The following is a 14,771-nucleotide window of genomic DNA, read 5'->3' on the forward strand; positions in this document are numbered from 1 at the left end:
AGGCTGGAGTGCAGTGGCGCCATCTCTCTCACTGCAACCTCCGCCTCCCGGGTTCAAGCGATTCTCCTGCCTCAGCCTCCTGAGTAGCTGGGACTACAGGCATGCGCCACCACGCCTGGCTAATTTTTTAAAATTTTTATTAGAGAGGAGGTTTCCCCATGTTGACCAGGCTGGTCTCGAACTCTTGACCTAAGGTGATTCACCTGCCTCGGCCTCCCAAAGTTCTGGGATTACAGGCGTGAGTCACTGCACCTGGCCGCATGATTTGTTTTAAATAATTACTCTGGCCACCTTATGGAAAATGAATTGTCCGGGCAGAGCTGGACGAAAGAATGGAAACAGAGAGAGAGAGACCAGATATTTCAGGCAGGCTAGAGATGAGCGTGGTCTGGCCTTGCCTGGTGCGGTTGTGACTGATTAGATTGGGTTAAGTACAAGAAAGATACAACAAGGATGCCTGTAGGTGTTTGTATTGAGTCACTGGGGGCACCCTAAGTGGGAGTTATCTCGGTAGGACTTTGAGACACCAGTCAGATAATGGATGTGAAAGCTTTTAGGAAAGGTTGAATGGCGGCTGAAATAGAGTATGTTCCATTTTACAGATGGGAAACTGAGGCACGAGATACCAGAGGATGGAGTTAGGCCACGTTGTGCGCCACTCTACCCGCTTAGGTGGGTGAGGAGATGAAGGTGTGTTGGGCCCCGCTAAGCTCCAGCACCGAGCTGAGCCCCGCCCGGACCCCGCCAGCTGGCTTTCCCTGTCCGTTGCTCGTGTGCCAATAAAGTTATTGAAATTGACACTGGTTGCTAAGGAAGTGGGTCGCTGAGCCAGGTTGCTAAGGAAGTGAGCGGCCACTGTCTCTCCCCATCCGGGGCAGCGGGGAATGGCTGAGCCAGGGGTTCGCCGCCCCCGCCGCCGCCGCCGTCGCCGCCGTCGCCGCCCGCTTTCGGCTCGGGCCGCAGGTGAGTCGGAGGGGCCGGGCGCCCGCCGAGCAGGGCTTATCCTGTGGCCGCCTGGGATTTTCCCTGCGACCCGCGCCCGCGCCTCCGCCTGGCTTTGCTGTCCCGCGAGCCGGAGCATCCTCTGCCCTGCCTCTCGGGCATCCTCTGGTCGTCCGGACGGCCTTGCCCCTCCTTCCCCGGGCGAGGTCGCGGCCCGACCCCCAGACACGGCCACCCTGGGTCGCAACCCACCTGGGGGCCCTGGGGCGGTGGTCAGGGCCCCTGTTTGGGACGAGGGCGGGGAAGTGAGAGCCTGGGGTCCGAACCACTGCGCTGTCCCGGGTTTGCTGTGTGACCTTGGGCAAGTCTTTTCCCCTCGCTGGCCTTAATTGACCTGTTTATTCAAAGGGGTGCTAACACTTGCTGCTCTGAGTGGTTAAGGTGATGAGGCGTGTGTGTGAAAGTGCCCCAAATGGGGAGAGGGAGAATTTTTAGGGCACCCTAGCATGGGAGACCAAGAGGGCAGTTTGAAGTCTGAGTGAGTTAGAGACGTGGCATTTCCACTTAGTAATTGTGTGGCCCTGGGCAAGTTAATTTCTTTGAGTCTAGTTTTTCTTATCTGTGAAATGGTATAATAGACTACTGTGGAAATCAACGAGACTGGGTATGTCAAGTAGCTTGGCACATAGTAAGTGCTCAACCAGCTATTATGAGGCGTCTAGGGGAGGAGGGCCAGACTCCCAGGAGGAGATGACTTTGGGACAGGTAAGGTGTAGGTGTGTAGAGTGCCAGCTCATATGGGTAGTCCTACTGCAATGCCAACTCCCAACCCCAGTTTTACTTCTCCATTCTGCTCAGAGCAAGGGAGGTAGTGGACTTCTACAAGTAGTCCAAACTCTTTGAGGTCAATCCTTTGTAGATAGCTGGGGTCATGGTCTCATTTTCTACTTGGGCTTCGTTGATCCTTCCAGAAGAAGAAAGGCATCTTTGTGTCCTTTGGGAAGTGCTTACAGCAGTAATAACTACAAGCATATGATTAAGAAGCACTTTACCAGGCATATTGTTTCATTTAATCCTTACGTAGACTTTGCCAGGTACCTGGTGATACCATCCTCATTTTGCCAATAAGGAAACTGAGCTTCAGAAAAGCGAAGGTAAGGACCTGCTTAAGAATCTTTTTTTCTTTTTTTTTTTTTTTTTTTTTTTTTTTGAGTTAGAGTCTCAGTCTGTTGCCCAGGCTGGAGTGCAGTGGCACGATCTCAGCTCACTGCAACCTCCTCCTCCTGGGTTCAAACGATTATTCCGCCTCGACCTCCTGAGTAGCTGGGACTACAGATGTTCACCACCTTGCCCACTAATTTTTGTAGTTTTAGTAGAGACAAGGTTTTGCCATGTTGGCCAGGCTGGTCTTGAACTCCTGGCCTCAAGTGATACGCTTGCCTCAGCCTCCCAAAGTGCTGGGATTATATGCATGAGCCACCACACCCAGCCATTGCCTAAGAATTTTGTATCTATTGAGTGACAGTAGTGGAGGTGTTTCTAGGTAAATCCTGTATTTTATCCCCCATTCACTGTTGCCTCTGATTTTGCAACAGTTGCTATTATAAGGCCACAGGGGTATTCTTTTTTCTTTTGTTACTTTTAACTGACTGGAAGCTAAAAGGCAAGGAAACAAGATCTCAGGTAAAGCTTTATTTAAAGAGATACCATCCAAAGTGAGGATCTCAGAAAAGAGTTGGAATCTTTTTTTTTTTTTTTTTTTGAGATGGAGTTTTGCTGTTGTTGCCCAGGCGGGAGTGCAATGGCGCCATCTCGGCTCGCTGCAACCTCCGCCTCCCTGGTTCAAGCAATTCTCCTGCCTCAGCCTCCCAAGTAGCTGGGATTACAGGCATGTGCCACCATGCCCGGCTAATTTTGTATTTTTAGTAGAGACGGGGTTTCTCCACGCTGGTCAGACTGGTCTCAAACTCCTGACCTCAGGTGATTGCCTGTCTTGGCCTCCTAAAGTACTGGGATTACAGGCATGAGCCACCGTGCCCAACCTGAGAGTTGGAATCTTTAAAAAAGGGCTTCTCTGTCCCTCATTCTCTCCTTGTTAAAATGAGGGGACTAGGCTAGATTATACTGAAGGCCCTTTCAGTGCTGTTTTGCAGTTGTGGTTAAAAGCCTGCAATCAGACTACCTGGGCTAAAATCTTGACTCTGCTACTTCCAAGCTGTGCGCTACTGAGCAAAGAGGTGCTACTTTACCTCTGAAATGATGGTCAATACCTCTGAAATGATGAGATGACTTTTTGGTAAGGGGCCCTGTGAGGAAGAATTATTCGTAGTTCATTTTGAACCCCTTGGTGGTGTAGTTGCCTCATCTGTGAAATGGGGATAGTAATAGTACATATCATGCATGTCTGTTCTGAGGATTTATTTGAACTTAATGTATGTAAAGTGCCCAGCATATTTGATAAACATTAGCTATTGTTATTTGGGCTTAATGTGGTACTTGTACTGTATTTTCCATTTATGGCTGGTGAATGATTAAATTAAAGTATGTGATAATACCAGGTCTGTCAACCATAATGTCATTGCAAGCATGAAACAGTAGCCATCATGGCATTATATAAATGTTGATATTTTTATATGGTTGCCCCAGGAACCTGTAATCCTGTGCCACAATGGGTTGCAAAGAAAAGTGAAAGCTGGCTGGGCGTGGTGGCTCATGCCTGTAATCCCAGCACTTTGGGAGGCCGAGGTGGGCGGATCACGAGGTCAGGAGATGGAGACCATCTGGCTAACACGGTGAAACCCCATCTCTACTAAAAAATAAAAAATACAAAAAATTAGCTGGGCATGGTGGCGGGCCCCTGTAGTCCCAGTTACTGGGGAGGCTGAGGCAGGAGAATGGCGTGAACCCAGGAGGCGGAGCTTTCAGTGTAGCCGAGATCATGCCACTGCACTCCAGCCTGGGCAACAGAGCAAGACTGTGTCTCAAAAAAAAAAGAAAAAGAAAAAGAAAGGTGAAAGCTGATGGTAGGACGTCAGGTTTGGTAGCTCAACACCCAATTCAGTAAATATTTGCTAAATCCGCTTATGCTAGGTACATGGAGGATGTGGAGATCAATCCCATCTCCATATCCTTCAAGGAACTCAGAGCTTAATTTGCAAATTACTGCATTTGACGTCTTTAAATGAATTCATATCTTATGTTTGCCCTGGCTGCAGAGTAAAGCCACTGATTCTAATCTGTTTTGTTGTGTCCCTAGACTTCTGTTAGGTGCCTGGATTAGAAACCTCAGATTGCTTCCTAAGCCTTTTCATCCACTAATTTGCAAGTCCCTTCTCTTATGTAACAAAGAGTAACAATACTTGACAATAACAATATGGTGCCTAATGGCTTACACAAATGCTTACACTTGCTCACTCATGCTTTTACTCATTTAATCTTATCTGTGTCCCTTCAAGGAAGGTAAGGTGCAGATGAGGATCTCTGTTTTACAGTCGAGGAATCTGAAGAGAAGCCAAGAAGCCATGATGCTATTGAGTGGCCCATTTCACGTTGAAATCCAGTCTTCTGACTTCAGATTCAGTGTATTTACCACTGTCCTCCCCAGATTGTATTTATTTAGCATTTCCTGAGCACCTAGAATGTGTCAATTCTGTTTTAGCCTGGAGATATCATGGTAGAAAGGTACATGAGTTCCTTGCTCTCATGCAGCCTATATTCTACTGGCAGCAAACAGAAATATACACCAATAAATGAACAAGGGAACTTGGATAAGGAATAAGTGCTGGGGTGAAATCCCATCTCTATTAAAAATACAAAACTTAGGTGGGTGTGGTGGCACGTGCCTGTAGTCCCAGCTATTCAGGAGGCTGAGGCACAAGAATTGCTTGAACCCGGGAAGCAGAGGCTGCAGTGAGCTGAGATTGCGCCATTGCACTCCAGCCTGGGCAACAGAGTGAGACTCTGTCTCAAAAAAAAAAAAAAAAAGAAAAGAAAAAAGGTCTTGCTAGGGTGGTGACATTTTTGCTGAGATTTGCTCCCAGGGAGGGGCCAGCCATTTGAAGATATGTTAGAAGGAAGAGCAAGGGTAAAGGCTGTGAGGTGGCAACAAGCTTGGTAAGTTCCAGAAACTGCAAGAAGGCTTAGAATGGCTGGGACAGGTGAGTCGAAGGCAGAGTGGGGAGGTGGATGGATGTAGGGGATGGGAGTGGTGGGGAGCACTCAGATCATACAGGGCCTTGTCTGCTAGAGTAAGGAGTTGGGATTTTGTTCTAAAAGCTGTAGAAATCTTTGGAGGTTCTGGAGAAGGGGAGTGGCATGATTTATTTTTATTTTTTTAAAAAATCACTCTGGCCTCTTTGTGGCAGTGAATTTTAGAGCGCATAGGAGTGGCAGCCAGGAGGCTAGTTAGGAGGTTAGGTGAGAGAAGATAGTGGCCTTCTAGATTGGTGGCAGTGGAGATGGTAAGAGGACGGATTGGGGATGTGTTTCGGAGGTAAAACCAGCAGGATGGTGGGGTGACGGTGAGAGAATAAGGATGACTCCTGGGTTTTTGGCCTGAGCAATTAAGTAGATGTTAGAGATGCCATCTGCCTCTGAAATGATGAGAGGACTTTTTGGTAAGGGGCCCTATGAGGAATAATTATTCATAGTTTATTTTGAACCCCTTAGAGGAGAGGCACAAGGTATACGCATCATACTTTATAGTCTATGGGGAGGAAATCCCCAGATTATGCTGAGAGAAGCTAGTCAGGTACTACTGATTGAAGCTTGAAGTTCCTACTGTGAACCAAAAAAAAAAAAAAAAAAAAAAAGTCCTGCTGCTTTTCTACAGTCTGGCTCTTTGCCAGCCTGTGGAGCGGCAGGTGTGGGCTTTGCCAGGGCAGTACCCATCTGTCTTTCTGTCTTGTGCTGTTGGCATTGCAGTGCTGACTCGGGATCTTGGCTGAGGGAGCCTGGCCAGCTCTCGAAGAGGGAGCAGAATCACTAGTGAAGTTCATTCGGTGCCCCAAATGGCCACACTCTCCCTGCCAGGTTCTTTCCTGGCCACCAAGTGACAGTTCTAAAGTTTTAGAGCTTTTGACTTGAGAATCCCTGGAAAACCTATTGTATTCTACCAGAATTCCTAGAGGATTCTTGAATCTCTTCTGAGCAAGGGAATTCGAGCTTCATTGTTACACATTCCAGTAACTGTACTTGTAAATCTGGGCATTACAGGGTTGTATATTCAGCATTGTGAATAGTAAGACTAATAGTCTTATCACTGCCACTTGTTTATTTAATTAAATTTAATAAATTTATTCATTTTGAAGACAGGGACTCCCTCTGTCACCCAGATTGGAATGCAGCAGTGTGATCCTGGCTCCCCAACAGCCTTGAATTCCTGGGTTCAAGTGATCCTTCTAGCTTAGCCTCCTGAGTGGCTGGGACTGCAGGCATATACTGTCATGCCTGGCTAATTTTAAAAAAGTGTTTTTGGGCCAGGCGTGGTGGCTCACACCTGTAATCTCAGCAGTTTGGGAGGCTGAGGCGGGCAGATCACGAGGTCAAGAGTTTGAGACCAGCCTGACCAACATGGTGAAACCCCTTCTCTACTAAAAATACAGAAATTAGCTGGGCATGGTTGTGCACACCTGTAATCCCAGCTACTCAGGAGGCTGACGCAGGAGAATTGCTTGAACCCGGGAGGTGATGGTTGCAGTGAACTGAGATCATACCACTGCACTCCAGCCTGGGCGACAGAGCGAGACTCTGTCTTAAAAAAAAAAAAAAAATTCTGTAGATGGCTAGGCATGGTGACTCACACCTGTAATCTCAGCACTTTGGGAGGCTGAGGCATGTGGACCACCTGAGATCACGAGTTCAAGACCAGCCTGACCAGCATGGCGAAACCCCATCTCTACTAAAAATACAAAAATTGTCAGGTGTGGTGGTGCTTGCCTGTAGTCCCAGTACTTTGGAGGCTGAGGCGGGAGAATCACTTGAAGCCGGGAAGCAGAGGTTGCAGTGAACTGAGATTGTACCACTTCACTCCAGCCTGGGTGACAGAGTGAGACTCCATCTCAAAAAACAGAAATTTGTAGAGACGGTCATACTATATTGTCCAGGCATCTTGGCCGCATGTGATCCACTCACCTTGGCCTCTCAAAGTGCTGGGTTACAGGCATGAGCCGCTAATTTTTTTTAGAAAACCTGGTCTCACTCTGTTGCCCAGGCTGGAGTGCAGTGATACAGTCATAGCTCATTGCAACCTCCAACTCCTGGGCTCAAGCGAGCCTCCCGCCTCAGCCATCCAAGTAGCTGAGACTACAGGTGCATGCCACTACACCCAGCTAATAAAAAAAAGAGAGACAGGGTCTTGCTATGTTGCAGGCTAGTCTCAAACTCCTGGCTTCAAGCAGTCTTCCTGCCTTGGCCTCCCAAAGTGCTGGGATTACAGGCATGAGCCACTGTACCTGGCCACCACTGCTATTTGTATAACTTTGCAGTTTAGAATGCTCTTTCCTGTGCATTCTCATTTACTAATTGTCAGTTGAGATTATGTGGACTACATATTATCCCCAGTTTACAGATGAAGACGTTGTGGTGTGGTCACTTGTTTTTGTCAGTAATATTAAACATTTTCTAGGTGCTGAGTTAGGGAGATCCTTGCTGCTCAAAGTGTGTTCTCTGTGACAGACGTACTGTGTCCCCAGAACCTTGTCAGAAATGCAGAACCTAGGCTGGGTGCAGTGGCTCACGCTTGTAATCCCAGCACTTTGGGAAGCCAAGGCAGGAGGATCACTGGAGGCCAGGAGGCCGAGACCAACCTGGGCAAAATAGTGAGACCTCATCTGTAGTTTTAACAAAAGAAGAAGGAAACAACAACAGGGCCTAGATCTAATAAACCAGAGCCTGCCTTTTACCAAGATCCCGGATGTTTCCTGTGCACATTAAAGTCTGAGATGCTCTCATCTAGGTAATCAGTAGCAAACTAAGACTTACCAATGATAATGACGATGAAAGTAGTAGTCGTAGCTAAGATACATTAGCCAAGCAGTGTTGTAAGCACTTAACACATGTTGTTTCATTTAGATTTAGACCTCACAGCAATCGTGTAACACAGGTTTCCAGAAGAGGAAAGTAGAGGCTCAGAAAAGTTCAGTAACTTCCCCACATCTGCTGACTCCAGGTCTGTTGTTCTTTCTACCATGGCGTGTTCATCTGTTTTTCAGGTGGGCAGTGACCACATCGTAGCTGTCTTGTCAAGGCCTTTCTCTTACATACCTACGTAACTCATTTTAAATGATGACCCCCCCCCCAGAAAAAAAAGTGACTTCAAAGAATGTTTGAGGAAATAAAGAATGTTTGAGGAAATAAAGAATGTTTGAGGAAATCAAGGGAAAAACTTCTGAGCTAGATGGGTGTCGGTTACTTGGCTGATGAAGCCGCAAACAGATACCTCGTTTGGTAAGATAAGCTGCCTCTCACGCTTCTCAGTGATCTAACTTCAGGGCCAGGACTGCTGAAGCAGGTAGGAACTGTGAGCTTGTATTCTGAGTCATTTAGCTCTAAACTGTTTCTTGATTCTGGTGATAAATATCTACACTGGGTGAGAAGATAGTGGATAAAGTCCCATATAACACCCGCTGACTAATTGTTAAAAGATTCCATCTTACTGTGCCTCAGTTTTCTCTCTCTGCCCTGTGGGCTCATTATTTTCCTTTCAACACCTCCTATCTTTCTAGACTCTCAGAAAGATCTGTTGGTCAAGGACTATGCCATTATAGGAAATTTTGACCTGAAAGGATGGTGGGAACTGGGTAAAGGCAGGATTCTGCTACTTGCTGTGTGACTTAGAGCAAGTGACTCAACCTCTCTAGGTCTCTCTTGCATAAAAAAAAAATGTGTGTATATATATGTATATATCTGTAAAATAAAGACATAGGACGGTTCTCCCCAAAGCCCTTCCAGCCCCGCCCACAAGACTGAACCTTGAGTTGGGTGATATTTTGTTCTTTCTTGGTGACTTCACACTGGACTTTCTCCCAGAGCTTTCGGGTGTGGCTTTTAGAGTGTATTTCTTGGCAGAGAGCATTACAATCAGCTCATCTTATCAGCATCACACATCTGCACAGCAGCTTGGGATGTTCATGTTTAAGGTTCAGTTAATCATGGTGACACATTGTGTCTTCTCACTTCGTCACACTGATTGCGGACATTGAGCTCTTCACACAGGAAGATCTATCTTTAGCATGCTGATTTATTTAACTCATAATTTGCATTAGAGAGTGAACCAGTGATAATCATGGTGGGTGTGGCTTTTATTTTTAAAGTTTTTGGCAAGACATTTGCAGCACTTGCATTTTGTCATGCTTGAATATAGTCTATAAATGGAAATGGGTTCAAGTGAAATAGAAATTGCCATAGATTATTGGGAGCTTGGGACTTAACCACTCTGGAGTCCTTCATGTCACCTTCAGCAGTGCTTTCAGGAAGGGCTTGCTTGGCCTTTTGTTGTGTGACATAAATTAAACAGAAACTAAAAGCTCATAGCACAATCTCTAGCAGCTTAGCAGACTGTAGTAATCATTATAACACATTTCAGAACATAAGCGAAAAATCTAGCTGGCAAATCATAAAAGATTCCATCTAGGTAAGATAAAATATCAGTTCAAGTTACCTAAAGATAACCACAAGAAGATAGTCTTTGGTGGAAGTAGTTACTGGTTTTGCAAGATCTGCAATAATAAGCTAGACTCTAGCCTAAGAAATATATGTGATGTTTTTCCTTGTTTAGTTCTTCAGCTGTCAGCCTTTTTTAAAAATGTAATTTTTTCCCGATTACAAAAATAATAAATTTCCATTGAGGAAAAAATGAGGAAAATACTGAACAGATTAAATAAGACTGACTTTAAGATCCACCACCCAGACATAGCTACTGTTAACATTTTACTGTCCATATACAAATATATTCCTAAATACATTTTATCTCATGGGCTTGCAGTTCTTACCTGTTTCCTCCGTTGTTGTTATTTCGGCTATTTTCAATGTTTAAACGTTATGAGTAATGCTTCAGAGAACATCTTAATGATGATTATTTTGTGCAAACCTTTGTCTGCATTACTGATGGTTTCTTTAAGCTAGGTTCTTTAATGTTAAAATTGTAAATTACAAAGGCAACCCTCTGAAAGAATGCTTTTAACATGGCAGTGTTCACCTAAAGCTGCAAAGGCAGACATAATTACAGTTCGGTTGGGGAATGTACCCAAGGTGATGATACCCTAACTCAGGTTTTGCTTACTTGACTACTTGCAGATATATTTTTAGAAAGTTGTATTCAAAGTGTATTTCCCATTTTCCATTTGGAAATGTTCACTTAACATTATGTCATAACCATTTTTCCACATTTTTGTACTTAGTTATTTAAATTTTTATTTTATTTTGGTAGAAACAGGGTCTCACTGTGTTGCTCAGGCTGGTCTCAAACTCCTAGGCTCAAGCAGTCCTCCTGCCTTGGCCTCCCAAAGTGCTCAGATTACAAGTGTGAGCCACCAGGGCCAATCTATTTTTTGTTATTTATTTATTTTTGAGATAGGGTGTCACTCTGTTGCCCAGGCTGGAGTGCTGTGGCATGATCATAGCTCATTGTAACCTCCAACTCTTGGGCTCAAGTGGTCCTTCCACCTCAGCCTTCTAAGCAGCCAGGACCACAGGTGCGTGCCACCACTTGTGGCTAATTTTTAAATTTTTCTTGGAGGTAGAATCTCACTATGTTGCTCAGGCTGGTCTCGAACTCCTGGCCTTAAGCGATGCTCCTGCCTCAGCCTCCCAAAGTGCTGAGACTACAAGTGTGAGCCACTACACCTTGCTATGTTTTTGTGTTTAGTAGTTATTACTATACGTTAGTAGTTTAGTAGTAACTACTACACTTTCCCAGGCATTGGACATTGAAGTTGTTTCCACCTTTTTATAATCACATATAATGTGTTACACAGAATATCTCCTTCTCTCTCAGCCTCATAAGAGAACAATTCTAAATAAGTGGTTTGTGAAAAGTTTGAACTTTAAAAAATTCTAACAGAGAACTATACATTTCCCTTCTTAGAATCCTCTAAAAGTATTTTTTTTTTTTTTGAGATGGAGTCTCACTCTCTTGCCTAGGCTGGAGTGCAATAGCGCAGTCTCAGCTCACTGCAACCTCCACCTCCTGGGTTCAAGCGATTCTCCTGCCTCAGCCTCCTGAGTAGCTGGGATTACAGGTGCACACTACCACGCCCAGCTAATTTTGGTATTTTTAGTAGAGACAGGGTTTCACCATGTTGGTCAGGCTGGTCTTGAACCCCTGACCTTGAGATCCGCCCGTCTTGGCCTCCCAAAGCGCTGGCATTACAGGCTTTAGCCACGGCGCCAGGCCTAAAAGTATCTTTTTAAAAACAGCTTTAGCTGGGTGTGGTGGCTCATTCCTGTAATCCCAGCGCTTTGGGAGGCCTAAGTGGGAAGATTGCTTGAGGCCAGAAGTTTGAGACCAGCCTGGGCAACATAGCGAGACCCCATCTATACAAAACATATAAAAATTTACCCAGGTGCAGTGGCTTGCACCTGTACTCCCAACTACTCGGGAAGCTGAGGCGAGTTCAAGCCCAGGAGTTCAAGGCTACAGTGAACCATGATTGCGCCACTGCATTCCAGCCTGGGTGACACAGTGAATGAGTTCCTGTCTCCAAACAAAAAAACCTTTATTTAGATATATTTTACATATCATGAAGTATTTTTTTAATGTAATAGTTTTTCTCACCTTCTTTTGTGTCTTCTTTTTATCCATTTTTTCTTTCTGATGAAGAATTCCCTACAAGTAGGACCCAGAACATAGGCCTTTGTCATTTCAACCCTTCATTATCTGAATAGGCTGTTGCATATCATTATAACATTGGACAATGAGCCAAGACAGTTCTGATGGACTTTTGAAAAGGGATTTTTCAAAAAGCATTTAACTCATCATATTAATAAAATAAATCCTATGATTTATGGGAAATTCTGTTGGATCAACTTTGAAACTGTTTACTGTAAAGGTAGCATGCGTAGGCATGAATCTTGATAAAACAAGATTCTGATTCAGGGGATCTGAGTGGGTCCTTATATTCTGCAGAGCTGAACCAGGTGGAGTAGGAGGAGAGTTAGGGGGACACGCAAACACAACTTCCTAGATTATGTTGAATGCAGTGGTGAGAGCTATTCCCTTTAAAACTCTCTTGGTTCTTCTGTGTCAAGAAGAATACTGTATTTGTTTGGTACTAGTCTGTTTTTTTTTTTGAAATGGAGTCTCACTCAGTCGCCCAGGCTGGAGTGCAGTGGCGCAATCTCGGCTCACTGCAACCTCTGCCTCCTGGCATCAAGCAGTTCTCTACCTCAGCCTCCTGAGTAGCTGGGATTACAGGCCCCTGCCACCATGCCTGTCTAATTTTTGTATTTTTAGTAAAGACGGGGTTTCACCATCTTGGCCATGCTGATCTTGAACACCTGACCTCATGATCCACCTGCCTTGGCCTCCCAAAGGGCGGGGATTACAGGCGGGAGCTACCATGCCCGGCCACTAGTCTGTTTCTTAACAGTTGTTAAGTTCCCTTTCAAACCAATAGTGATCAAGCCTCAGGCCTCAGATAAGCTACAATATTTAGCTAGAATTTAGTAACATTGTTGTCTGTTCTTATATTTATTTTCAGTTACTTTCTATTCATAACAAGTGATACTGATTTTCCATTCATGGTAGTTATATAAAGTTTCTTTTTAAAATAAATATGTGTTAATAGAAGTAGATTTAAAGAAAAAACGGTAAGTAAATAATAGTGCAGTTGATGATAGACATGGCGAAAATTGTGAAGGAACAATCTGGTTACTGACATTTAGGACATGCTGATGTGGAAAAAGGCCATGGACTTTGGAGCCAGGTGGACCTGGTTTCAGCTTGCTTTACCACTTATTAACTCAGTGTGCCACTTTACTTCCCTGTCTAAGTCTCTGTTTTTTCCTCCTGCAAATTGGGTCAAGGTAGAGTTACCACTTGTGGGCCAGACTCTTGCTGCCTGTCTTCATCTAGTCCTTACACTGCCCCAGGCAGCAGGTGTTAGTGATATTCCCATTTTACAGATGAGGACATCAGCTCCGAGGGGTAAGAAACTTTCACAGAGCCTCAGAACTAGGAATGATAGGCTGGGCACCGTGGCTCCCAGCACTTTAGGAGGCTGAGGTGAGTAGAACACCTGAGGTCAGGAGTTCGAGACCAGCCTGGCCAACATAGTGAAACCCACTCTCTACTGGAAATACAAAAGTTAGCCGCCGTGCGTGGTGGCGTGCACCTGTAATCCCAGCTGCTTGGGAAGCTGAGGCAGGAGAATCGCTTGAACCCAGGAAGTGGAAGTTGCAGTGAGCCGAGATCGCGTTACTACACTGCAGCCTGGGTGACAGCAAGACTCCATCTCAAAAACAAACAAAACTAGGAATGATAGAGCTGGGTTTCAGTGCCAGGTGTGTCTGAATCTCTTTTTGGCTATTCAGGCTACCTCTGCCTGTTAAATACAGGTTTTGCTATGGCCCTCTGCCCATAGGATTATTCACAATAGCCAAGAGGTAGAAGCAGCCCAAATGTCCATTAATGGATAAATGGATAAAGAATATGTGGTACAGGCCAGGTGCGATGGCTCACGCTTGTAATCCCAGCACTTCGGGAGGCCAAGGCAGAAGGATTGCTTGAGGCCAGGAGTTCCAGACCAGCCTGGGCAATATAGTGAGACCTTGTTTCTATAACAAATAATAATAATAAAAAATTAGCTGAGTATGGTGGCACGTACCTGTAGTCTTAGCTACTCAAAAGGCTGAGGTGGGAGGATTGCTTGAGCTTAGGAGTTCAAGGATGCAATGAGCTGTGATTGCGCCACTGCACTCCAGTCTGGGTGTCAGAGCGAGACTGTGTCTCAAATAAATAAATTAATTAATTAAAATAAATATGTATATGGTACATACATAGAATGGAATATTATTCAGCCTTAAAAAGAAGGCAGTTCTGACACATGCTTTAGTATTGATGAACCTTGAGGGCATTGTGCTAAGTGAAATAAGCCAGTCACAAAAGGACAAATACTGTTATGATTCCACTTATCCGAGGTAGCTAGAGTAGACAAAATCATGGAAACGTGGTTACCAGGGGCTGAGGAGAGGGGGAAATGAGGAATTGTTCAATGGTTATAAAGTTTCAGTTTTGCAAGATGAAAAAGTTCTAGAAATATGTTATACAACAATGTGAATATAGTTAACACTACTGAACTATATACACTTAAAATGATTAAAAGGGTAAATTTTATATTATGTGGGGTTTTTTACGGTAATTTTTAAAACAATTTAAATGATAAGCCGTTGGTTAGAGGGTGATTTTTTTTTTCATTTGGAAAATCCCAATTATACATAAAACTAGAATAATGCAATGAATCATGAACCCATTACCCACCTCCAGCAGTTCTCAGCAGTTGGCAATCCTATTTTACCTATAACCTTCCATGCACCCCTACCCCTGAAAAAGATCCCGGACAGCATATAACTTTGTCTGAAAATATTCTTGTTTATCTCTAGAGGATAAGAACTTTGTTTTTAACATAATAACATTTTTACACATAAATAACAATAATTTCTTACATTGTCTCATATCCAGTGTTCCAATTTCCTTGATTGTCTTATACTTTTTTTTTTTTTTTTGGAGATAGAGTCTTGCTCTGTCACGCAGGCTGGAGTACAGTGGCACGATCTAGGCCCACTGCAATCTCCGCCTCCCGGGTTCAAGCAGTTGTCTTACCTCAGCCTCC

At 44.5% G+C, this 14,771-nt stretch overlaps 1 protein-coding gene across 2 annotated transcripts in view; it reads left to right on the top strand.

The window, feature by feature from the left end:
* The first annotated feature begins 844 nt into the window (after positions 1–844).
* Positions 845–14,771, top strand: part of KIF3B (kinesin family member 3B) — a 54,986-nt gene continuing 41,059 nt past the window's right edge. Inside the window, exon 1 of one of the 2 annotated variants that reach the window (XM_003904884.4) lies at positions 845–963. The gene's annotated coding sequence lies outside the window, so the exon portion shown is untranslated. Of the gene's footprint in view, positions 964–1,035; positions 2,097–14,771 lie in introns of those variants that run through there. The other variant, XM_017944898.3, reaches the window with a different exon arrangement.

This window comes from Papio anubis, chromosome 16 (assembly GCF_008728515.1).
Source record: "Papio anubis isolate 15944 chromosome 16, Panubis1.0, whole genome shotgun sequence".
NCBI lineage: Eukaryota > Metazoa > Chordata > Mammalia > Primates > Cercopithecidae > Papio > Papio anubis.